This window comes from Spermophilus citellus (genome assembly GCF_964194105.1).
Source record: "Spermophilus citellus genome assembly, chromosome: 8".
NCBI lineage: Eukaryota > Metazoa > Chordata > Mammalia > Rodentia > Sciuridae > Spermophilus > Spermophilus citellus.
In genome coordinates this window covers 141,099,193-141,126,320 of record NC_138189.1, presented here as the reverse complement: position 1 = coordinate 141,126,320, position 27,128 = coordinate 141,099,193, and the positions used below count along the sequence as shown (strand labels likewise).

Sequence of the window (27,128 nt, the reverse complement as noted above, 5' to 3'; positions counted from 1 at the left end):
TTTAAGAAAACAATGTACTCTACTATTATAACAATCTATAATGTAATTAATTAGAAAATAGACAAATATTAATATGACTATGTTCACAACATCAACATGTAATAATACAATTCTTAACTCAGATTTTTCAGTGTAAGCTAATCAAAAACTAAAAGTATGCAAGTAGGACAAAACTATCAAAATATTCAATAGAAATCTTTCTCTTTTTGCTCATATATGGTTATTTTGCCCTTAACTTGGTATTATTTTTATCAACATCCATTAGTTTATAGAACTTTTCAGTGAATAAAGAAAGCATTCTTCAAAAAGTTTTGATTTCTAATTGTTAATGTTCTAACCAATACAGTTAAAAAATGACAAAGAAATTGTGCTCTATATACATAATAAGAATTGTAATGCATTCCGTTGCCGTCTATTTTTAAAAATAAAATCAATTAAAAAATGACAAAGAAATTTAGCCTAGCACATGAGCAGAAAAAATGTCTTGTTCAATAAAGTTCTATAGGACTTTTTAAATTTTATATGTTTCTGAGGCACAAAGAATCTGAAGACAATAAGCATCCATAGTAGAATAAAGTTAATGCTTTAATTCCCATTTTCAATTTAATTAAAATCCTTTCTGGCTTTAGACAGTGTGTGTGTGTGTGTGTGTGTGTGTGTGTGTGTGTGTATGAAGTTAAATCCTTTTGTGTCCTCTGCCTATGGTCCAACCTGCACTGGTGACAGTTCAAAACATGCTTAGAATAGTTCATTCCACATTTGCTGTTTTGATTTAAATGCATGCTTCAAACATCCAGGCTAATTACTTCCTGAGGAAGATTGCACCAGGCTCTTTCTAGTTCCCTCAGTAATCAAGCCAGTACCAGACCCACTAATATGTATGGGGCTACATTTAAAGGCATATCTAAGTTGTTATAGAACAATTATATTTAGGAATAACATCAAACAAAATGGGAATGCATAACCTCTGAGATTTATTCTTCATAGAAGTGAAAGTTCAGGCTTATAAATACTTGCTAAAACTCCTGGACTTGCACTTAAGTTCAGTTGGAATGAAGGCATGAATTTAAATGTTTTAGTTTATAAATTGTGTAGTTAATTCTGTTGGTATTACAGGAAACTCTAAAATGTCAGCCCCAATTACAAGACAAAGAATCTAAAGGGCACAAGGAGAGAATCGTGCTTAAAAGAATTGTCTTTTTAAGTCTCTGTGTGAGGGCAGTTACTACTCTAAGTCAAGTTATAATCTTTGAAATCAAAGGTTTCTCCACATACAGAAAACACAAATATGAAAAAGTCCAAAAATTGACTTAAATTGTTTAATATGAAATATCTTCCATGTTCATTTGCCTACCATAGAGTATAAAACTTATATTAAATATGTATTTACCATAACAGTGGAAATTAGTTGCAGACTTTCAAAGAGACAGAGTCAGACAGAGAGAGACAGAGAGAGACAGAGAGAGACAGAAAGAGACAGAGACAGAAAGAGACAGAGACAGAAAGAGACAGAGACAGAAAGAGACAGAGACAGAAAGAGACAGAAAGACAGAGACAGAGAGACAAATAGTTTTAGAGAAACACGAACTATATAATAAATTCCCCAACATCAATTCCATGAGCTAGGCACACTTTTAAAATATTTATAAGTAAAACATATTTTATGCTCATAATTTTACAATTTTGCAGATGAGGAAAGGGGTTAAGTAACTTGTCCAAGTGCCAAGTTTCAGAGTCAGACTGTAAAAGGGTCTGAAGTGGGGTTCAAACCCTTACATTCAACACTATGTAACTTCTTTAGCAGCAGATGTATTAGCTACTAATAAAAGAAAGTAAATTTGGGTCATACATATTATTCACACTTATCTATTTTAAATAACTAAACATTCTCAAAGTATCCAACAGCATCAGCTTTTCTCCCTTCTTCCCTCTTCACCTTATCTCATTTTTTCTTTCTCTTTTTTTCCCTCATCACTAAATGAGCATTTGTCCAAGACTCAAAAGACACAAAAGCAAGTTTTCATGATGCTTAAAATAAATAAGATGCAAAGATAGAAACATAAACTAATGTGTACATGGGGGCTCACATCATGTTAAGGAACAGTAGGGAGGAACCCCTTCCCCAACCTTGATGTAATGCCTTACTAGCTCTCTTGAAAGTGACAGCTGTGTGTAGCAAGAGGTAAATAATATAATGAGACTGAAATGCTTCTGAGAATTACAAATCATGTGGTAGGCAATGAGGAAGGTAAGAAGGAAGTAGAATATATATAGAGATAGATATAGATATATTCATACATACATACTGTGGAACACTATATATCATATGTGTGTGTATATATACACACGTTTGTGTGTTTTGTTTTTTTTTAGTTTTAGATGGGCATAATATCTTCATTTCATTTTTATTTGGTGCTGCAGCTTGAACCCATTGCTTCATGTATGCTAGGCGAGCATTCTATCATTGAGCCACAACTCCAGCCCAAGGAAGTAGAATATTAAGACAAGTTAAGAAATTATACTTTATATAATTCTCAAGATTATCTCAAGGCATTGAAGGATTTCAACTATAGTAGTACTTAAACTATCATTAATACTATTCTAGAAAATAAAACAAAGATGAATGAATGTTTAATCATTCACATGTGAAATTCTTAATGTGATCCAACTTGGCAAACTTTTGGACACGTATGTATTCAGCCAACTATGGGACATTCAGATAGTGATACAGAGTGGGGTTTGGAACATAATCAACATGTAAAGAAAGGCCTGGGTTGAAGGTAATGTTCTCAGAGTTCACAGTTTAGGATTGAAATCCTTGGAAAAGGTGAGACTCCTCAGAAAGATTCCATACAATAAAAAGAAAAAAGGATAAATTATCAAATACCAGGAATGCACTAATATTTAAAGAGTGGGCTTCAGGAGAGAAAGTCTGGAAGAATATTGAGAAATAGTAAGTACTTTATGGAATAATCGGAACAAAGCAGGGTCAGGAACACCAAAGTGTGACAGCATTGTTTTAAATATGAAAGTTCAATGGCTTTAAATGACAACAATAATAAATAAAAATGGAAGGATGATGAATGCACTTAGCAACCAAAACAAAAACATTTTCAGGGACTCAGAGTCAACAATATGGTAGTGATGCGAGTACTGACCTCTGTCCCTTCATCTCTCTTCCTTGTGTGTATAACTCAGCATTATCAACCTATTAAACTATGCTCTTTCAAGCACCACAGTATTCTTTCCTCTGCTTTAATCAGGCTCTTGAGTCCTCAGTTGGAACTAGATTAAGCATAAAAGGACATGTATTGGCTTCCAAAGCTGAAAAATCTGAGTACACTGGCGTTAGGCCAGGGGACTCAGGTGATCAAACCCTGCTGTCACAAACAGCTCACTCTTTCTTGGCAATGCTTCCCGTGTTGCAGGGATCCTCAGGCAGGTGTTGTTAACATGCTGTGAGAGAGATGGGTCCCAGAATCCCCACACCTACGTAGAAGTTTTGGCTTGAGCTTTATGAGGCCAGCAGAATTTCATCACGAGGTTTTGATTGTCTCAACTCATCTATCCTTGGAGAAAAGGACAAGTCCAGCTAAAACACATAAGGGAAGAACAAGAATGTGACTTCCAAAGGAGATCTGTTTGGAAAAATAAAAAATAAAGAGGAATGTCACTTGGCAAAACCAGCTAATGGCCACAAGAAAACACTAACCCTACTTTTCTACATGCCTTTCCAATCTCTGAGTCTGATTTATTCATTGTGTTAATAATGGAAAATACAAGGGTTTGATTCAGATGTACTTGGCAAGGATAAATTGTCAACCAATTTTGTATTGGACTGGTGCCTCACAAAAGATTTGGAATCCTGCTATGGCCTTGTGCTTAAAACAATCATTTCCAGTCTCCAAACCCTTGATTTTGCCAGGAAGTGACTGGCCTTTCCCAATATGGACACCACCGATATGAGGCATCCGGCTGCTGTCTTGCCACATCACAAGCTACAACAGCAAGGCGTGGAACAAGCCCCTGACTGATACTAGAGTATGACCTAGTTCTTCTACACACAGCCCCAAACCACAAACACTGAGTGGACAAGAGAAGGGAGATGCAAAGGTCTAGCCAAGCCCTGCCCTTAGTTCACTATGATCTCAACATGGGAGGGGCCAGTGTTTTAGTAACCACACAATTTACAAAGCCCAGTGCCCAGGGTCACATTTCTTCTCCCAGAGTTGGAAAACAGAACCTGCTAGACCCCTGTGCACAGGCTATATAAGAGAACAACAATAATGGACCCACACTTCTGTTACTAAAGTCTCCCACAGTTTTGCTCAATGAATCTATTCCTGCAGATCTGGTAAGTATACAGGCCTGCAGTGGCCTATATTATATTTTATTTCCAATTGGTTGTTTTTATTTGGGAAATGACTTAATCACAGTGCCTTCTTGAATAAATCAGTGTTCTCTAGAGGAATAGAGCCAGCAGGAGGGAGATAGATAAATGAATTTATTAGATTGGTTTACTACACAATCAGAAGCTGGATAGTCCACAATGGCTGTCTGCCTATCAGAGAGCCAGAGAAACCAGAAGTGTTCAGTCCAAGAAGCTGGAGCCTCAGAAGAAGAGAGAACAAGGATGCAGCCTGAGTCTGAAGGTCAAGAACTCCCTGGAGAACTGGTGGTGGAAAATCCACATTGGGAGAATGAGGTAGCTAGAGGCCAATGTCCACAGGTCATGGCAACAGCAACAGACACACCTGCTCACGAAGAAACTGGCTTGCAGCTGCCTTGCTTTCCTCCTTTCTCTGCTTTTCTTGTCATCTGCGCTCCCAGCTCCTATGGTAGTGCCTCCCACATTCAGGAAGTTTCTCTTCTCCATTTGCTGTCCCACATGCCAATCATCTCCAGAAACACCCTCACTAACACATGGAGAAGTCTCTTAATCCTGGGCATCTCCCAAACCAAGCAACCATCACAAATCCACCCAGACTAACCATCACACATCCATCCCTTATCAACTTGGCTCCCCAAAATATCTCCTTAAATCGTACTCAATCTCTAAATTAACACAATAACCATTCTAACATGATATAACATGTCGTATTCAAATAGAACAATAATTTCATCCACAGAATATGAGGGAAAGCTTTTGAGTGATGCTTACCCTTTCTGACATCCCACCACTTAAATATTATAATCTAGATTCAATAACAAGTACTGGTATTAAATTGATGGATATTGTTATCCAATAAAAGGAATAAAAGAGAAGAAAAACAAAGATATTCACTTAAGATATGTGTTTATGTGAACAAATATATTACTTAAAAAAAATAGGAAGGGAATAAGGGAATATATCACTCACAATCCTCATTTTTATAACAGGTCACATGGCCGTAAGTGGTATTTATTACTACCTTTTTCTACAACCCATTCTGAATTCCCTCTTTCTTCAGCAAGTATCTCAGTGGCTCTTGGCTCTTCACTGGAGGGATGACTCAAATCTTCATTTCGGAAGGGTTTGGGCCATGTGTCATCTTGACTGAACTGGGTTGTAATTTCCTATTGATGTTAAGGACAGGTAATGGTAATATTAAGAGCTGCCCTGAGGGATTTCCTGAACTTCAGGCATGCTTTCCTCCATGGTGGTGTAGTCGTCCAATTTTCTCTTGGCAATCTGGATCACTCACCCCCATCAACAACATAACTTCCCTCTTTGCCTGTTGATTCTGAGGCATGAGGAACCCAAAGTGACCAAGGAGAAGTCTTAACTTTCAGTTAAATGAAATCACTGTTGTGCCTATTGGTAGAAGCATCCCTACCTCTGAAGCTGAGATTTCTAAGCCAGTAGAGCATAAGGTTATGTAGACAAAAAGCAAAACATTTACCAATGAATCACTAGTGTTAATGGTAAGTGGTAACATTTGTTTCTAAATCCTTGATTCTTGGACCTGTGAATCCTAGCTAGAGGAAGCTAGAGGAGAAATAGCACCACATATATTCGGTCCTGATGCAGAGCATATTTAGTCTTCTGGCTAAAATTTCCCTCGTCCAGCAAGATAGGCTAGCTGGCACTGTAGCTGCCCCTTCAAAAACCATTCCACCATTCTGTCATTCCAGTTGCCTCAGAATAGTGGAGAACATAAGACCAGTGAATCTCATGAGCATGAGCCCATTTCTACACTTCTCTGCCTCTGAAATGATTCTGTAGTCAAAAGCAATGCTCTGTGGGATTTCACAATGGTGGATAAAGCATTATATAAGTCCACAGATGGTAGTTTTGGCAGAAATATTACATGCAGCAAAGACAAACTCCTACCCAGAATAAGTGACCATTCCAATAAGGCCCCTTCATGATTATAGTCCAATATAATCAACCTGCTCCAAGATTGCTGACTGATCAACTAGAGCATGATGCCATATCAGAAGCTTGATGTCAGTTTCTGCGCTGGCAGAGTGGACATTCAGCAACGACCGTAATCAAGGTAGCCTTGGTGAGTGGGAGTCCATGTTGCTGAACTCATGTACAACTGCCATCTCTGCCACTCTGGACACTTTGTTCATGAGCCCTTTGACCAATAATGGGGGGCTGGGAAAAGAGGTTGACTGCTATCCACAGACCATCTTATCCACTCAATTATTAAAGACCTTTTCTGCTGAGATCACATTTTTTTTTTAAAGAGAGAGAGAGAGAGAGAGAGAGAATTTTTTTTTTAATATTTATTTTTTAGTTATCGTCGGACACAACATCTTTGTTTTTTTGTATGTGGTGCTGAGGATCGAACCCGGGCCGCACGCATGCCAGGCGAGCGCGCTACCGCTTGAGCCACATCCCCAGCCCCCTGAGATCACATTTTGATGAACATTTACATTGGGCACAAATACCTTCACTTTTTCACCCATTTGGAAAGATTTATCCATATACCTATTCATCAAATATCTGACACCAATTTTCCAATCATGTTCTTTACAAGTCCCAGAACCTCCAGCCAAGCCATTGGCTATAGCACCTGAATTGATATGCATTTGCACATCTGGCCATCTTTTTCTTCCAAGAAAAATATACAATCTGGTGCACTGCCTGAATTTCTTCCCACTGCAAAGATTTCCCTTCATTATTGTCCTTCAGGGATGGTCTAGACAGCAACTGTAATGCTACAACTGTTCACTTCTGTATAATACCATATATCATGCAGAAACATTTGTAATACAGTCCTTAGTTTTCTAGAATACACCTATGCGACCAAAGGTTCATGCTGAGGAATAGAAGGCATTGTAGAAAGAACTCATGGATATTTGGGCCACTTTTTCTTACAACTTTCTTGATCCTCCAGGACCTGATCATGTATATACCACTTCCATTTGATGATGGAGTGCTGCTGCACATATCCAACTATATGGCTTCATGGGTTGCATAAAATCCAGTTTTGTGATAATCAATTGTCATTCTCCAAGATCCATTCATTTTCTACTCAAACCAAGTAGGAGAGTTAAATGGCCAGGTGATGGGGAGAAACTCCTTTACATTTTTCACATCCTTGATGGTAACACTAATCTCTGGAATTCCTCCAGGGATGTGGTATTTTTTTTTATTTACTATTTTCCTAGTTATAACAGCCTCTCAAGGGGGTTAGGTACCATAAACTGACTCACATCTGGGAATTGGTTGAGAGGACATGATTTTCTGCTGTTAAGATTTAAGGCAGACTTTTTTGTGCATTTGCTCTAGATTGAGTCTACTTATATAAATTGAATCAGAATCTGGTGGGATTTCCCATCTATTTCACTTCTGGGAACACCATGATATACATGGGTCAGAATATTTGGTTCACTGCTTCTCCTGTTCTGCCAATTATGGTAAATACGACCACCTTGCCTTTGAGTGCCAGCCATCACTTGGCCCCTGCCACTGTGGGATCCTATTATACCCACAGCATTTCAAGTTTCCCAAGTGAATGATTGCAGTTCCCATTGTAAGATCTGGTGTTTTAGTCAGCTTTTTTGCTATGGTGACTTAAAGACCCAACCAGAACAGCTGAAGGAGGAAAGGTTTATTTAGGGGCTCAGGATTTCAGAGGTCTCAATCCATAGACAGCAGCCTCTATTCCTCGGGATGAGGCAGGACATCAAGGCAAAAGAGTATGGTGAAGGGAAGAGGCTCACATGGTGATCAGAAAACAGATGGAAAGAGGTCTCCATTTGCCAGATACAAATATATATCCCAAAGCCATGCCACCAATTCCCACCTCCTCCAGCCACACCCTACCACTTAATTACCAGTTAATCCCTATCAGGGGATGAATTCACTGATTGAGTTAAACCTCTCACAACCCAATCATTTATCCTCTGAACCTTCTTACATTGTCTCATACATAGCTTTGGGGGAACACCTCCCATACAAACCATAACATCTGGCATGCAGAGTAGTGTAATAATGACATAGTCCTTCAAGGATGCTGATACTCCCCACCCAAATCTGTTTCTTAAATTATTGGTGAAGGGAACATTTTCTGGAACTTCCTAGTATAAAGGAGAAGGTCTTACATGTCAAACCCACTATAGTATTACAATCTCACTGAGTTTCTGACTCCCACCCTAAACTATAAACCAAGGAACATCAGGTATTTCCAGCTCTTCCACACTAGCTCATCCTTTGATACATAGTTCAGCCAGTCAACAAATGAAGTATCAGTGTCTTTTTTTTTTAACACTGCGCTAATACATTAAATCCAGAATCTCTGAGCCCATATTTAAAAAAAAAATTATTTACAGTAGATGGGGTAGAGAGAGAAGATGGGAGGGGAGGGGAGGGGGGATAGTAGGGGATAGGAAAGGTAGCAGAATACAACAATTACTATTAGTGCATTATGTAAAATTGTGGATGTGTAACTGACGTGATTCTGCAATCTGCATTTGGGGTAAAATTGGGAGTTCATAACCCACTTCAATCTAATGTATGAAATATAATATGTCAAGAGCTTTGTAATGTTGTGAACAACCAATAAAAAAAATGTAAAAAAAAAATTATACTGGTCTAATTTGATGTTCCTTCCACCATTATTCCACACTCTTAAAATCCATTCTCATATGTTCTCCAGACTTTTGTCTGTATAACCTAAAAAACTCATTCTTTTAGATCATAGTACACTTTCTCATGGGTCTCACATCTTTAAGGGTCTGCTTAGACTAGCATCTCCTTATAGGTCTAGAGGCAAAAGTGGGTTGTCCTGAGGAATATCAGCCTTGTCATGCTCATTAACTGCACCATGGAGTATATTTTTAGTGTTTCCACAGGCAGTGCAGGATTAGTTCCCTCAGGGAGATCTGTCGAGGCCAAGACCACAGAGGGCAGTGGGGATGCCGCCTCCTCTAGCAAAATAAACGCATCATAATGCAGGAGTTCAATGACTCCAGCTCTTCAGGGTCCTCTCATATATCCTCATACAAATTTAGAGGATTCCATTCTTTTACAAGAATTGCTCTTCTGTTTAACTGCAGACACCTTTCAGAAACTGAGAGCTAAACGTGCATTTCAATTCAGCAATTGCTGGATGACAGATTGTGTTGGTTTGGACAACCCCTTCCCAGTAGCCGTAGGAGACAAGATTCTCCTTGAGAGCACACTGAGAAGTCTTTAGATTGGTTAAGCATATCTTGACTTGGGAAATTCAATCTCCAAGATCATTCTTCCATTTTGTTACTCTGCCCAGTGAAGCCTGGAGCAACCATCTAATGCCATTATATTTCTTAGTTTTCCAAAAATGCTCAAAAGTGTCATCCAGAGAGCAACTGTACTCTTTGTCTCTCACAAATGTGGAGTTAGGAGCACTGAATACACTCACTTTACACATATCTTTAAACAGTTCACAGCACATATTATCAGTGCTTTCCATTTCCTCACATCACTTGACTTGTCAATATCTTTAGTTTAAAAAAAGAATCATTTTTGCTTAAATCCCCGATCTATGCACTTGGTCACATATTTGTTACAATAAATTTTTCTTAGTAATGTTCTTCTTTATTTTTACAATATAAATTATTAGTTTTTAATCGGTTTTATTATTATAACACTCCAAAAGAGATCCCAAACTTGTACTATGCAGTGTTCACTGTCAGAATGAAAATCCATGTAACCTGAGCCAAGGTCAGTAAATGGAACCTTGCCATAACCCAAGGAGCCTCCAATATTTCAGTCAATCATGAGACCCTAATACCACACCCAAAATATTCTAGCCTGGCTTTAACTTTTATCATTTCCTTATTTGTTTTTATGTTTTGCAGCCAAAGCATGCAAACCTAAATACCATATTTCAGTTTTGCCTGTTAGTTATGTTATTGTTGTTATTACTGACATTATTACTTTATAGAAATGGAAAGAAAAATATGATTCTTTGGGACCTAGTTTCCTTTCTATAAATATCTTGTTTATTAGTTTCTGCCATGTGGTTTCTTTCATTAATGTCAGGGACCCATGCTAAACACTCTTGTACATACTTTTGGTGCATTTTGTGTACTTCTTTGTATTTCTATTAGGAATGAGTTTGCTCTCTCTATGTTCAACTGTAGTAGAAAAATGTAATTTTTTAAAGTAGTCATAATAAATTCATTCCTACCTGTGAGGTATTACCTGTGAGAAAGAGGAAGTCTTATGGTCCATTTTCAAAATAGAGTATTTGGCTTTAAATATAAAATTACTGGGAATGTAAAAAGAAAAGAAACCAGAGGGGAAATAAACCAAATGGTTATCAGTAGTTAATTCACACAATAGCCTGGGGGAAATAGCAGATTCAAAGTCCACATGCCTAAACAGTCCCTGGACAAACAGGAGTTAGGGAAAGGGGCCATCCTGACCAAAAGAGAGAAAAACATCTCAGTTGAGGAGTACTTGCCCAAATGCTTTCACTCAAAGAAGGCCTTCCCACCACAAGAGAACAAAGGGAGGTAGAGACAACTAAAGGTGCATTTCTTTAAATAACCCAAAAGGAGACAGTAAAACCTAGGCAATGTCTGGGAGGATAGTATATCTTATAATATTCAGCCAATGAGGAACAAGGAGAGGGACCTTGTAACTAGGGAATACAATACTGATAGTAACCACTCTGGGGGTGCCTGTTCACCCAGACACCTGGTCTTGCAAGACTGTCATTAAAGCCTTGCTTTAGCCATACCTTGTGCCTACCAGTCCAATCTTTGGGTTTGGACAGGTGAGCCTGTTTCTCACATTACCTCCATCCTACCATGGGTCGTGACTATCTTTTAAAATTTGCCATTCTGGTGACTGTCTAATGGTATCTCAGTGTTATTTTAAATTGTATTACCTTGATTTTTGTTTAGGTTGAAAACTTTTGGGGGGAGGGGTCATTTAGAGATCTGTTTTAAGCACATTACCCATTTTCCTTCGACACTGTTTTATTCACATTGATCATTAGAAAATTTCTTGCATATTCTGCATCCTGCCTTTGTTAGTTACATGTGTTGCACATATCTTCACCACACTCTTCTATTTTAAGGATGACTTAGTATTTTACTAAGAGACTTTGACCAAGATAAATGAAACAGTTAAAAATAGTAGACACTCAAGGAAATACAAAATATTTTAAGGGCTAGTTGTTAACGAGTCCCTAAAATTAGTCATTCTCCAGGAGACCCGATAAACATGTTGTTTTGATATAAATATTTTTGAAGACAGACATAAAATATGCAAAAATTACCATGATTAATATCTATATTATTAACTTCAATTTCAAGAAACAAATATCATCAACTCACATCTCTGTATTGCCTGTTCCTATCACTCTTCCTGCTTTCTCTGTTAATTACTATTCTGACTCCTAGAACCATACACTAGTATTCTGTATTTTCTAACTTCATTTGCAGCCAATAAATGCATTCTTTGAAATGTGACTCCAAGTCACCATTATACTTGTAAGATTAATACATGTTATTATATTTAGCAATAATTCATTAATTTTGTTGCTACATATTGTTGCATTGTATGAATGTGTGCCATGTTTTATTTGTTCTTTCTACCTCTGATCTTCATTTAAGTTATTTTTATTTGAATCTATCAGGAATAATGCTGTTATATTTGCATGCATAAAATTCTTTTGGAAATATACACTAGGATTCATAATTACACCCCTAAGTGTGTGTAATTTTAATTTAGTGGAAAATGTCAAACAGATTCCTAAAATTATTGTACCAATATGTACTTCCATCAGAAATCTGAGTTTTATTTGGTTCACATCTTCAGCAACACTTGGTATCATCAGTATTGTTTCAGATGTTGGTATTGATACATAGCAATATCCATTTTAATTTTCATTTACCAGATTAAGATCAAACATTTTTTGATCAAATCACTGACTATTGCTATGGTTTAGATGGTTCCACAAAAAGCTCATGTGTGAGACAAAGCAAATTGATTGGGTTATGAGCATGTTTATCTAATTAATGAATTAATCTCCTGATGGGGGTTCTCTGGGTGGTAACTGTAGGCAGGTAGGATGTGGCTGGAGGAGTGGGACATTGAGAGTGTGCTTGGGGATATGTACTTTGTCCCTGCTGAAGAAAATCAAAATCAAAATCAAAAGTCAATCTCAATCTCTCTCATCTCTCATTCCTGGTGCCACGTTCCTAGCTACTTTCCTCAGCTTCATCTCAAGACTCAAAGGATGGAGTCTACCATCTATGGACTGAGGCTTCTGAAACCATGAGTCCCCAAATAAACTTCTCTAACACTGCTCTTCTCGTGCATTTTGGTCACAGTGGGGGAAAAAATCTATTTATCCTATTAAAATGTTCAATAGGTTCATTTTTCAACTGGTTGTCTATTATTAGTTTGTAGTAATTATTTATATACATTTTGGATATGAGAAATTTGTTTATGTGCAGTAAAGATATTTTTCCCATTTCTTAACTTTATTTTCATTCTCTTAATAGTACTTCCTAATGAAAAGAAATCCTTAATTCCATATGCTCCAATGCATTAACCATTTCTTTTTTTGTGTGTTTTATGTTTTTTGTTTCATAAAATTTTCTCAATCATAATTGCATGATGATATTCTCCTATGTTATCTTTGGAAGCATTTTGCTGTTCATTTTGTATTTAAATCTATAAAATGTCTGGAATTGACATCTGTACATAGTGTGAAGTTGGGGTGGAGTTTCATTGTTTCCTAAATGCATATTGGAACTGACCTATTACTAATTAAAAGGACATCTTTCCTTATTTCTTTTGCATTGTCATTTTTTTGTTATAAATAAATCATCATATTGACTTCTGACTTCCATTGTTTATACTAAAAAAACTAAGTACTAGTTTAATGATTTGTTCTTGAACAATAATATATTTTTATTTGCCTGCTTTAAAAAGCTGTCTTTTTGATTTTCACCAGTATCACTATAATGTGTATTTATAGATACGTCACTATTGGGGAATTCTGAGCCATTATCCCTTGAGATACTGTCTCATTCTCTTCTGTTTCAAGTTACATATATCTGAGTACCTCACTGTGTCACCTAAGTTTCTTACTCTGTCTTCTGTAGTATTCATGTTTTTTCTCTGTCCTTTTAAAATATCTTTTTTTGATCTAATTTCCAATTCACTCTTACTTCATCTGCTTCTCAATTGCTTTTAAATAAAGCCACTGCATTTTAATATATCATTTTATATTTATTTCAAAACTTACTTTATATAAATCATTCATGTTTTTTTTAACTTTTTTATTTTTAACTGAATTCTTAACCTGGATATTTTTATGCTCCTGAGCAAGAGAGACCCGATATGTTGAGAGCCATCCATGAACTATGCGTGAGGACCTTTTCAACCTTGTAGCTGGCGAGTGGGAAAGGCTGGTACTGGGAACTTAAGTGGCTCTCCTGCTGTTAAGATGGCCCCAATACATGTGAACTCCCCTCAGCTCTGCTCAACAAGGTCCCACACAGCACCAGAGATGGGGTGACCTGCTGCAGCCACAAAACCTCTGAGATGGGTGTGACCTGCCAAATGCCAATCAACCTGATGACTGCAAGACATCACAAAGTAAGACTCCATCCCTGAAACCTTATCCCTGCCTTTGATGTACCCCTTAAATAAACCACAGGAGCCATTTTCTAATTGTCCAGCTCCAGCTCCTGTGTGGACTGAACCTATCAGTCGCTCTGTTTCAAAATTATGATTCTGACTCTCTTGTTCTTCACTAATTATTTCTGACTTATTTTCTCCAGTGACTTATACCCTCCTGGGCAGGAAAAATGACATCCTGGCAAGACACCGACACTCCCCATACTGATAATTATAAAATTTGATAGAAAACTGTTAAACCCTTTCATGGTCTGTTTTAAATTTCTGTGATTTTTGCTAAACTTATGTTTTTATTTACGTGGGTTTTTTGTTTGTTTTTTAATATCATGTGCCAGGATTTCTATTTGAAAGTTAGATATTTAAGGCCTAGGTTAATCCCATCTTCTTCCAGAGCAATTTTCCTTTGGCAAGTACCTGAATAGTAAAAATCTTGGATTTGCCTTCTTCAGTTTTCCAAAATATGAAGTTTCCACTGGAATCTCCTTGCTTCCTATCTTCTGGTGTTCAACCATGGTCTTATTACGCATGGGATGCTTTCAAAAGTGGTACTTCTGTTATCAGCCAACATCTTCAGGAGAAAAGTGTCTCCAGGCAGCTACCTATCTCTGTTTATAGGCTTTTTATTTACCTTAAGAGGAGGATTTACCTGAGATTCCAAATTCACCAATATTGGAGGTAGCAGACCTCTATTTGAGACATTTTGGGGTCATTTTTAAAAATTTTTCTTCTTTCTTGTCATGTTCTTATGGGAATATTGAATAATTTAAAGTAAAATTTCCTCAAAATATACTCACCTTTAAAAAAATTAATGCAAAACTTAATAACATAGTTGTATGTACTCTATTACTTTCTTGTGCTAAATTTCCATTTTCAACTGTTATGTTGGTTTTGATTCAACAAATACTTCCTTGAGTACTAAACATTCACCACTTGGCTCAAAATGATTTATTGGATACAAGTGAATTTCTATACCTGATAATTTAGACTTTATTGTAAATATTAAACCTCAATTAAACACCGATTCATCCTTTCTCTTTGACTTTATCTACAATTTTAACCCTTTGGTTAATTTTTCATTTTAATTTTTTCTATATGACTATCCTTTTGTTAAACATAATTGAGGAAACAAGAATATTCTCTTTCTGTGTATTCTAAAGCATTATTTTTGGTCCCTCTATATGCCTTTCTTTGTAGTTTTGAAAGACCATCCATTACTTGTTGATTTGGGAACAAGTCTTTGATTACCTACAAAATACCTTGCAAAATCTTGCTTTTCTCTGATAATTTACCAAAAAAAAAAAAAAATCTGCATAGTACCCTGAAGCTCTGTTTCTCTAACATGAACATTTGTTTTATTTATTGCACACAGTGAATGAAAACAGTGTTCTGTTATAATGGGGGGCAAAACTTCTATTTTTAGAATAGATTCATAAAACTACAAAACCCCATGGCAAAACCTAGACCTACTGAATCAGAATTCCTGTGGACATAACCTGGTACTTTTTTTTTTTTATCTCCTTTTTCTTTTTCTTTCCCCCTTCCCCTTCCACTTTTTTTTTTTTTTTTTTTTTTTTTTTGTCTTTTAACCTCCTTTATGAACTGTGATTAACATCTATGACTCTCATCAGCTGCGGTACTTTGTTTCCTTCCCTGAAATCTAATCTTACCAAAAAACGTCACATTTTGGTTTTTGCTTATCACTTCTTATTTGCTGATGTATCTCTAATTAAATTCATATTTGTACCAAGGAGTTCACAATTCCCAGCCGCCCAGGTATGTAACATTAAAGCTTTCCCCGACATCTTTGCTTCCCAAATTTCCATCTAGTCCCCAGCCATATTGATTCTATTTCCACAATATTTCTCTCATTGGTCTTCTCCTTTACATTCTAGAGCAAGACTAATTCAAATTCCCATTTCTCTTGCTAAGATTTTTTAAGAGCCTAGTCTCCCTAACTCCAAGATCAATGCAACACAATCTCAAAAACTGTGTCCTGATCTTAGCATGCCTTAAACAAACATCACTAATTGTTCCTCATTTTCTACCAAGTGAAGTGACTGTTCATAGTCTGTCATACAAAATCTGCTATTATTTGCGTACAAGGTACCAGTTACATTTTGTCTCCCTTGATTGCTTTCATGCAATTACCTGTTAGTCTATCTACTCCCTCAAATGTGCTCTGTATTTTTTAGTTTTTATGTGTTTGCTTCTGGTATCATTTTCAGCTGATTATTCCTTTCTCTCTCCAAAATCATTAATATTTCAAATTAACATTCAAATGCCACCTTCTTCAAGTCTTAGGATCTCAAAGGATTACAACAATCCATTTGTCTTCCCAGTCACATTTTCTTATGCTATAGATATTTAGCATGAAGTTTTTCTGTCCTCATTGTTAGGAAGCTCACTGAAAGTTGCAACTGTAAATTACTCAGCCTTCTCTGCTGCTGCCTGCCTGGCATCATGCCTTGCCCACAATGAAGGCTCAGTAATTTATGGAATAAATTGGTGGGTGCATGAATAAATGACTAGACGGAGAATCATAAAACAGCACTAAAATTACTATCCAGGCATCCCTAAAACTTGCTTACAAGATTCTAATGGGGGAAATTGAGAGTAATAGAGCAATAAACATATTAATATTATCTAAGAATTATTTTACTTTATTGAGAATAAGCAATTATGGTTGCCTGCATTTCTACCTTGGTTGCCTCAGAAAGCACAAACACTCACATAGAGCACACAGCTCTCTGCTTAGTGCTCAGTCTAAAGTAATTAATTAGCTTGCGAAAGTGTAAGTGAATGAATTCAAATGTAAAGTATGACATAGGTTTTGCTTTGTAAATAATTCTTTTCTTAACCATCCTATTTGTAGGAAGGGGAAACTAATATATTTGTTGAATGATTTCTGGAAGCAAAATAACTAATACATTTGGAGTTGTTTCAAGAAAATAGAAAGGCATTGAACTCTGCTTTCCTTATTTAAACCACCACTAACTTGCTCTTCTAAAACATTGTGATCCACCGAGGTAAGACACTCTATAAAGTGTTCCCTTACTCTCCTATTCTGAAGTTTGTTTTCCACTTTTTTATTAGACTCTATCAGCCCCCTGGTCTTTGAAAGTGGTAATGAGCATATCCTTTTGAAATACATAAGTTTTGTTCTTAGTATTGTCAAAATATCTGGAGTTTACATTTAAAGTACTTGGTTTGGTTTAAAGTTGGAAGCATTTGGAAATTTAATATTTGTTTCCAAGAGGAATGACAATTATCGATGCTTGAAACAACTACTGAATGGTCACATCATACGCATTTTTAGCTTTGTCTCCCTTTTTCTCTTCCTGCAATTAACCTATAAATCTACCTATTATTCCAAACATGTTCTGCACTTCTTAGCTTTTAAGTATTTTCAAAGTGTTTTACAAAGGAATTTCAAATAATATGGCATTTCTAAATAATGCAATCCATTTTTTTTGTGGTATAGAATTTAAGAACATATTTTCAAATAGCAATCTAAATAGATAAATGACCTGAGAGGGTATTCATAGATTTTATATTCAGGTAGTGATTAAGTGCAGTAAATGATTAAAACCTTGGCCTTTTGCGTATTATTCGTTCCTTCCTGCTCTGCTCCTCTTTGAATTTACTCCCTTGCATTAGAATTCTGCTCACTTCCTTTTCTCCCCAGGCTGCCAGAAACTGCTAATGGACTATGCTTGTTCTTTTTTGATCTTCTGGCGTTTTTTTTTTCTTTCGGTGCTATTAATTTGTTTATATATTTGGATTTGGAGATATTATAATATCCCTTAAAAAAAACCTATTGATTGCTGTGAAAGATTTGCCTCCTTTATCATGCTACCAAAGTTAGTTCCCTCCAGGAAACAAAATGAAGTCATTCATTGGTACTTCTCTGCCCATTTTAAAATGTTCCTGAACATATTAAAAAGAAGGTATGTAACAAAGGCATCAGTGCTTACGAAAAATGGAGTGTTGTGCATTTATATTTTATTTCTGACATTTTCCCTGTAGCAATGCAAACACCTAGAAAGAGTCACGTGATTACATACTGGTAGTTTTCATGAGTCTAACAGCAAGTAAGTTTTCCATTCAATTAAACTGGAAATACAGATAATTTTATTCTATGTAGAAGATGTTATCCCAGATTGTTCTGTTTAGAAGAGGCATAAATTCAACACTATGAAAGGAAGCTACTGGATTATATAAACATAGTCTAGGATAGATATTTGGTACCAGGGATTGAACTCAGGGGCACTCAATCACTGAGCCACATCCCAACCCTATTTTATATTTTATTTAGAGATAAGTTCTCACTGAGTTGCTTAGCACCTTGCCATTGCTGAGGCTGGGGAAATGGTAGAAATACAACTCTAAATACTACTCGCGATCCTCCTGTCTCAGCCTCCCAAGCTTCTGGGATTACAGGCGTGCAACACTGCACCCAGCTAGATAAGGCTTTAAGTAGTATGGATTCAGGGATGTAAAAGATGCTATTGGGATTCTAGCTCCTTCCATTGTTCCTAGATTAAGCTTACTTCAGTCCCTTTTATGATTTGTGACCTGTTAAACAGAGTGGTTGTCTTACGATAGCATCAGCAATAGAAGGACAACTCCAACTACCTTAGCCAGGGAGCTGATTCCCAGGTTGGCAATGTGGCCAATGTAATTGACAGGTTTACCTAGTGGGGAAGGATGGTTGCAGGAGTAAAATCATGTGGGAATGAGAATAAGGAACTATGTTAACTAGGTCACTAGTTAAGTGCCAATCAGCACTTTCAAAGCATGCATTGCTGGATAAGCCTCTGAGGAAACAGTCACCAAGAAGTGAGCCATCTGCTGAAATGCTACTCTAAAGCAGAATGAAAAGACTTAGGAAGAGAGGACCCAAGAATTGAGACTTAAATTTTTCCAGTAAGCATTGACTTGTTCCTTTGCTGGGACAAAGTGAAACTTCCTTGCATAATAAGTGTTTTTGAACAGGATATAGTTTATAATTTTTCCTCTCAATTTCTCCTTTGAGAAAAGTTTTCACATGCATGAAACCTCCATCTTAACTAAAGGTGCTGAATTTGTCTTTTCCACCTCTTTACTCAGCTATTTAATCACTAATGTGTCTACTCCTATCTTCTGACTATGTCTTAGGTCCATTACCATCATCCTACCTCTCAGCACATTCATTGTGGCTCTCAACATGAGGTGGTCTCCAGGTTGACATTTTTTTTCTTCCTTTTAAACAGGGCCACAAGGGCAGTAGTGCTAAAGAGCATATCTAATCAAGTTAATTGTCCACTTTAAATCTATAAATAGGGAGAAGGCTCCCATCAACTACCCTCCTGACATGGAGAACTTGTGCTTCCCTGACTGTGCTGTGGATTAGGTGACTCTACGCACAGACTGATACAACGCAAACTAGGCTGAAAACTCCCTTCCATTCTGCTTTCCTCTGCATATTTCTATGCACATTTTTATTATTGTACTTACAAAACATTCTTTATCTGTTTGCATGCCTTGCTCTTACTGTTAAGGCAGGACTTTAACAGACAGAGCCTATGAGTTTGCTACAGTATGATGGTCCACACACCAGGAATGGAAGCATCATCTAGGAGCTGTTTAGAAATGAAGCATTTTGTGCCTAAGCACAGCTCTACTAAATCAAAATCTACCATATCAGAAAAATACATTTTAAGAAAAACCTTCAGGTGAATCAAGTGTACTTTTAATTTTGAAGCACAGATTTATGATATATACTTTGTACTTTAATACCAAGTATCTAGCAAACAGGATCTTATGCCTGTATATGGAATATGACTTACACATTTTGTATTTAATAACATTGGAAAACATTTATCCTCCTTACAATATTTTCTGAGTCATTGGGTGAAAACTCTTCTTCTCAGAATCATACTGGGGACTTTGCACCCTGCCAGGACATGCAACTAAATCATTCAGGGTCACTCCAGGTGATTTGCATTGGCACAAAATAATTACACAGGCAGACAGAAAATACCTTTTTCTTATGGTCTGGTGACAGCCTTCCACCTTAGGGGTCTGCTGGAAAAAAGAGTGAGCCACCTGAATTCTTTATTTTTATAGAGGGCACACAAGGGGAGGTTCAATGGAACATTCCATCCAAAAAAGGTCAGGGATATAAAGGAACAAGAAGGCAGCTCACTCCATTGGGTAACGCCCACTCCCACACTTTGCTCCTCTGCTGAGTGGAGATGGGGACCCACCTGCTTCTGCCACAGGGAAGTCAGTCTCCACATTTCCATCACTCAAAGCTGGGGGGGGGGTGGCACTCAGCTCCTATGAGGCAGCTCCCGACAGCACCAGAAGAAAGTAAAGAGCTTGTGATAATGCCACATGCCCAGGTTACAGATTTAATATTTGTTTCCTTCTCTTCTTATAAATCTCAGGACCATGAGAGTGAAAAGGATGGTGGGGAAACATGAATGAGTTTAAACTGTGTTGCAGACCACAGTGGCCTTTAATTACAAGCACTTGTTCATGATTTCCCACACAGACTTTTGTCTCAGACACTGACTGCTTTAACTTATAGAACAGCGACACATTTAATGTGAGTAGAGGCCAAAAGTCCTTCCATTTTCTTTCTCTTGTTCTTCTCCTACATTATTGGAACACAGCAGAGCTCAGTGCACCCAGTTGTACCAAAGTTCAGACATTACAACTTGTAGCTAATATTCAGCTTATTACAGACACATGAGTGAGCCCAACCAAGCTCAGCTTAGGTCAGCAGAACTGTCCAACCCACACCCAGAACCACAGTTCAAAATATTTATGGTTATGTTATTGTACATCACAGAGGTTTTGTTGCTGTTATTTATGCAGCACTCTTGGGACAATCAATAATCACTACTGCAATGGAAGGCAGTTCAAGCATATTCAGTTCCAGCTAAGGTTCAGTCACACCTGGAAAATTTGTTCACAGTGCTTAAGCTTTAAAATTATCAAAAAGGGTTGCAGATGCTGAAATTACTTAACAGTTACAAATTTTAATAATATCAAAAAGTTACGTTTATGGAAATAACACTACTTTTAGAAATCTTTGAGTCTCTGTAGGAACTAATTAAGCTGTACTATCCCTATATGTGTGCCCCCGCTATTTGAAAATATGTCCTTAAATTCTATACCACAAAAAAATGGATTGCATTATTTAGAAATGCCATATTATTTGAAATTCCTTTGTAAAACACTTTGAAAATACCTAAAAGCTAAGAAGTGCAGAACATGTTTGGAATAATAGGTAGATTTATAGGTTAATTGCAGGAAGAGAAAAAGGGAGACAAAGCTAAAAATGCGTATGATGTGACCATTCAGTAGTTGTTTCGAGCATCGATAATTGTCATTTTTTCAAAAATGAAAATAAGGCAGATATATGAGAAGATTCTTCTGAAAACGAAAGGGTAAAAAGATTTCTTGGAATGTAAACATCTTTCTTATTAGTTTCTCATAATTCTTAAGTAGAAAAAGTCCTTTAGATTAGATTTTTGCTAATTAACCTTTTCTATTTTCAGATGTTTTGAATCCTATTTTATAAAAATCAGAATTGGAAAAATTCAGCAAGTATATATAAACCATATTATAACTATGCAACACAGTCAAAAGAAAGCAATAAAAGTTATCTTGAACTACCTTTATTTGTTAGTTCAGTCAAAATGCTTCAATCAGCCATGGTCCCAGGTATAGAGATGGGGTGGTAAGCAGAGAAGGCAGGAGCCATTTGTTATCAGCCACACTCGTAGCAGCTGTGGAAGGGACTTAACTCTGGTCATGGGAATCCATGCAGATGTAGGGGCATCACTGTGCCTGATTATCATTCTAGAATGCTTATTCCTTATATTTTCCATTCATTCTCTTGCTTTGTAAATTAAAGTTTTCCTCACTCTTGGTATGTTAATAGTTTTTGATGCTTTTTCACCAGACTCAAACCAGAATGCTATCCTATGCCCCCTCTGCGGAAGCATGATACCATGAGAAAGAACCAAATGGATCACTCCATGAGGGTCAGGTACAGTTCTATCACAGTGCTTGAAAGCACTTGGTTATGTTTTCTTCTATCATACGATATATGTTGTATATAGAGTGCATTTATTAGTTTCAGCCTTGCTTAATTTGCTGTTTATCCCCAATTTTTCCAAAATTAGATTACAATAACTGCATCCTTAATCAGCAAAAAGTAAAATATAATACCCTTGCTTCTACTAATGAATGTAAATTTTATTACTGTAGTTTATTTTTAATTATAAAACTGAAAAAATATGTTTCATTTATCTTCTAGATATTTAATAACCACTTATATAAAACAAAATAATTGTGTTTTGTTTTCCCTCATGTATCTTCAAGAACATCTGTGACATCAATTCAAGGAAGAAACAAAAATGTATATTTTATACTGCTTGTTTTCTTTATAACTCTCTATAATAGTATTTCCATGCTATAAGAATCTTTCTAATATTTTAAAGGAAAAAATGTGGAGGTTGACTGGCTTTCTTTCTTAAATATAATAACTATTTATCGAAGATTATGTGTTTTATGTGAAAGAGTAAAGGTCTCAAGATTATGTTAAGCAAAATCTAGAAGAACCATAGAACTTTCAAAACAATAATGACAAAAACAATTACATATGTTAGCTAGAATGATTTTATGAGTTAACCTCTTAAAAATTAATTAATCCATCTTTAATTGAAATTAGGCATGTCATGAGAGAAAAGTTGTATTAAAATTGTGTCAATTTCTGTATTTCAGAAATATTGTTTTGTATCAATCCAATAGAGAACTTTGGCTGTTCAATTTAAATTATAAAAAAAATTTAGAGAATATTTTTAGGAACTTGATATCTTTTGTTACATTATAATTTAATTTTTAATGTATTCTTCAACTTCTGTCCAGAAATTCCTATTATCTTGCCTACTTTAGTAACTGAGGAAAACTAATAAAATTTCTAGCCTGTCTACAGAAGTTACACAGAGTTACAAGGAAGATGAGTAGTAAAAGAGTAGAAATGTAACAGAATTCTACTCCAATCAATTTCTCAATTTGCACTCAGGATCTACTTGAACTACTTCACTACAGAGGGTAAAGTGTCTATTAGCCAGATCAGTTAGATACTATAATTTTTTTTTTTTAAATAGGGATAGTAACAATCTGGAGAAAGTGAGGACAAAGTCTAATCCAAATAGAAAACACACAAGAAAACAAAAGCAAAATATGCCCATAAAAATTGCCTATTAATTGCCTAAAGTGCTTTATCTACACCATCAATTTTTATATAAAAATTGTGATATTTTTATGTCTAGCTCTATTTAATATTCTGATAATGTAAAACAACCAACAGTAGCAATGTTATGTAAGATTAATTGTGCATGATTTCTTATTTTTCCTTTAAGACTGTATGTAATTATTTAAACTAAATAATAATTTTGCAATAAATTAGCAGTTTTGGTCTCAAATAGCAGACAGCTTGATAGAGAATATCAATAAAATAATTTAAGTAATTATAATTAAAATTATTTATTGACAATAACCAATAAGCAAATCTATAAAATTTGATTTTTTGATAAAAATTAAACAAACGAATTCTCCAAGAATTTTTTTAAGATATTGCAAAAGTAATAGTATGCTAAGGAAATATATCTGTTTAGAATGGGAAAAAAATAGTTGCTCATGGGTTTGTCATCACAAAAGATAAACAGAATACGCAGCCTCAGTGCACCTCTTTAGTCCTAGTAGGCACATTAAGAGATTAGAACATGAAGTTTTTTTCCATACTATTTATTATTTTTTTGGCAACTTAAATAATGTCTATATGCACTGGTGATAAATATTGCTATGCATATTTCAGATATGAGTAGAAATAATGCATCCAAATAAAGGTCAGTACTCATTTAGGTCAAAAGGAGAAGTGGGAAATATTATTTTTTGTCTTGAAGATAAACAAACCAGAGACTGATGGAACAAGAAAAGAAAAAACTTTTAAAAGCCAGCCATAGACATCTTCCTGCCAATAATCCAAGCTGTGGATCATGGGTTAGAGTTGTCCTGCCAGCACAGATAAATACAGAAGATAAATTGTAGTCCAAGATCTCTATGCCAAGAAATATCCCAAGCAGAAATAATAATAAAAAAAAATACCCCAGAAGGTTAAAAGAAGAATGCTTTCAAAGGCTTTTTAGCAAAGCAGCTGGTGTCCTCAAATGGTCAGAGAAATCTCAGGATGGATATTTCCTATGGCTCTACTGCTCGGTTCACCTGCTTCAGGGTTGATGGAATCCCTATCCTTAATGCTTCTTGTCTAGATTTTGACATTTAAGAAAGTATCATGGAAACTTTAGAGAAAATTCTTAGGTCTTTAGAAAGAGATACACTGAAAAAACTTTACCAGTTTGTAAAACATCATTCAGCCTTCATCTTGCATAAAGCAAAAATGTTCCAATTATTCAGGAATCATCTTTTTTCTTTTCAGCTTATGTTTTTTTTTTTCACAGAAAAGAAAACCATCAACTTAAGAAATCCTATTTCTCCATTGACTGCAATGCTGTTTTTCAGGATTATGTGGTTTCGCCCAGTCCACATCAGGTAAGTAGATTTAGAAGATACATGCAAAGCAACCACCTCTTGTCTGATGAGTAATAACAACTACATTTCTGACCTAGGTCAGCACACGTATATTTTCAAGGTATGAATTTGTAAGATGTACCTCATTATAAAAACGGAATAATACTGAAATGGAAATTAATTCTATAGTTAGCAGAGACAGATAGATGTCAAAATGAAAACTGTTTATACCAGTGCTCAAAAACTCTTAGGTCAGAGCATCCTGGTTTTGCATGCAGTTCATAGGTAATGTTAATCAAAAGAACTCAGACAAGTTACTATCTATAAGCCTTAAATTTCTATACTTACAATGAGCTTTAATGATTGTCAGTAATCTGTGAGGCAGTCTCAAGTTATATAAGTTCCTGTAGGCTTATTTTTTTTGCATAATACCTGACATATTAAGTTTCATACAAAAAACAGAAAATGTAATTTATATCATGTCTTAACTTTTAGTTTGCATTTACTATACTCTAGATAGTGTATTTTTTCAATTTGTTATGCTGTGGATACGAGGTGTCTCCCCAAAGCTTCTGTGTAAATACAAGAAGTGAAGTACTAGGTTATGAGAGTTCTAACCTACTCAGTCCATCCTGGACTAACTAGGTGGTAACTATAGGCAGTTGGGGTGTGGCTGGTGGAGGTGGGTCACTGGGAATATTCCCTGGAAGGGAATATCTTCCCTGCAGCCCCTTCCTCTCTTGCTCTCTACTTCCTGGCCTTCACACTGGAGAAGCACACCTCTACCACCCCATTCTGCCATGATATTCTGTCTCACCTTGGGCCCAGCAGAGTTGCGCCACCACATACTGAACCTCTGAAACCATAAGCCAAAATAAACTTTTTCTTCAAGTTGTTTTGTCCGGTATTTTCATCAAAGCAATTAAAAGCTAACACAAAATTTGTTGAATGATTCCAAATCATTACAATAGCCCTAAAGTTTGACATTGCTAGTCCCAATTTATAAATGTGAAAGTACAGGCTCAGAAGTGGTTTTATTGCTCAAATTTACATGGTTAATGAATAGTCTCATACCAATGTTATGTGTATCTGTTTAGTTATTTTTGTTCCACAGACATAATTGGAAATGCGAATCCTGACCCTACATTATACCTCAATTGTATGTGACCTCAATTGCATGTGACCTTTTCAGACCTCACTAAAACAATTACCTCATCTTGGATCTGTTACTTGCTAAAATACAAGACTCTCTCATTTCCAAGTATTATGTATTTAATAATGTAATAAAAATTGCATCAAAAAAATATTTGCTTTGAGTTAATCTCTTGTTCTGCAAATACCTGTCTTTAGGAACACATATATTCCCAGAGTGAGGAGTGATAAGAAATGAAGACTGACTTCTACTGCATACTTTTCTTTTTGCTTTAAGATGCCTTTCCTTATTTTCATCCTGCTGGGAAGATTCATGGCATTGCAACAATACTTGGAGCCTAAGAGAGGTCTAAGTGAAAATAACTTCACCAAAGATGAATTTCTAATATTATAATAACACTCAGTGTCTGTCTTGTCTTTTAAAACAACTCTGTTACTTCAAATCCTTGTGGAGTCTGTTCCTTGAATATAAGATATTCTTAATTTTTATCAAAGATGCATCAGGAAAATCTTATTCAATCTGCTGCAGTAGTCTTAAAATCATACAAAACTATCTGCTTCAATAAAACTGTCTATAAAACTCCTTTTATATAAGAAATGTGAAGAATGCTTTTAAATAGTATCCTGGAAACTACTAGATTTATTATCCCAAGTAGTCATAACCCATAGGATAATCTTACCTATTATAATGCATGTTAAAATTTGTGTTAAAGGAAGTAAAAACTAAATTTTGGAGAAAAAAGAATTTAGATATACAAAGGGATTTTTTTTAAATGTTCTAAAAATAACTGCATAAAGAATGTTTTCATAGCAGTTACCAGATAAAGTATAAATCCAAAAGTGAGTCAGATATTTTGGTAAAGGGATTTTTTTTTAGTTCTTTCTATAATTATAGAGTTTCATTTGGAAATCATTACAATCATGATGGTTCCAATAAGAATCAGTTTTTGACCTACATTGAGATGAAATCATAGAAAAATAAATCTGAAATTTTGCATCACTGAGAAAATAATTTTCAAAACTTCTTATTCTCTCAATGACAAAGGGACAATTTCTACTAGTTTAAGAGTTCAAAGCCTAGCTGTTGACTTTCCTTTTCTTCTTTACCATCTTATCACAAGTAAAAATGAGGTATTAAAACCTCAAATGCTGAAAACATCATACAGAAGATTTTTGTGACTCCTCTTGGGATTATACACACCGAGGAGTTACTTTATGTCTCCTCCATACAACAAGCAATGGCCAAGAAGTTGAGCAGCAGCTCCAATTCTGCTTTGCCAGAGCTAGAAAACATGTGAAGCAAAAA

The 27,128-nt window shown here is 35.8% G+C and overlaps 1 long non-coding RNA gene across 2 annotated transcripts; it reads left to right on the top strand.

Moving 5' to 3' along the window:
* The first annotated feature begins 4,227 nt into the window (after positions 1-4,227).
* On the top strand, positions 4,228-26,805 carry LOC308654238. 2 transcript variants are annotated; one of them, XR_014023207.1, is made up of 5 exons: positions 4,228-4,354; positions 22,038-22,124; positions 23,062-23,191; positions 24,601-24,691; positions 26,100-26,805. It is a non-coding gene; the product is annotated as an uncharacterized lncRNA (long non-coding RNA). The 2 variants fall into 2 exon arrangements; XR_014023206.1 differs by lacking the exon at positions 23,062-23,191.
* The last annotated feature ends 323 nt before the right edge of the window (positions 26,806-27,128 follow it).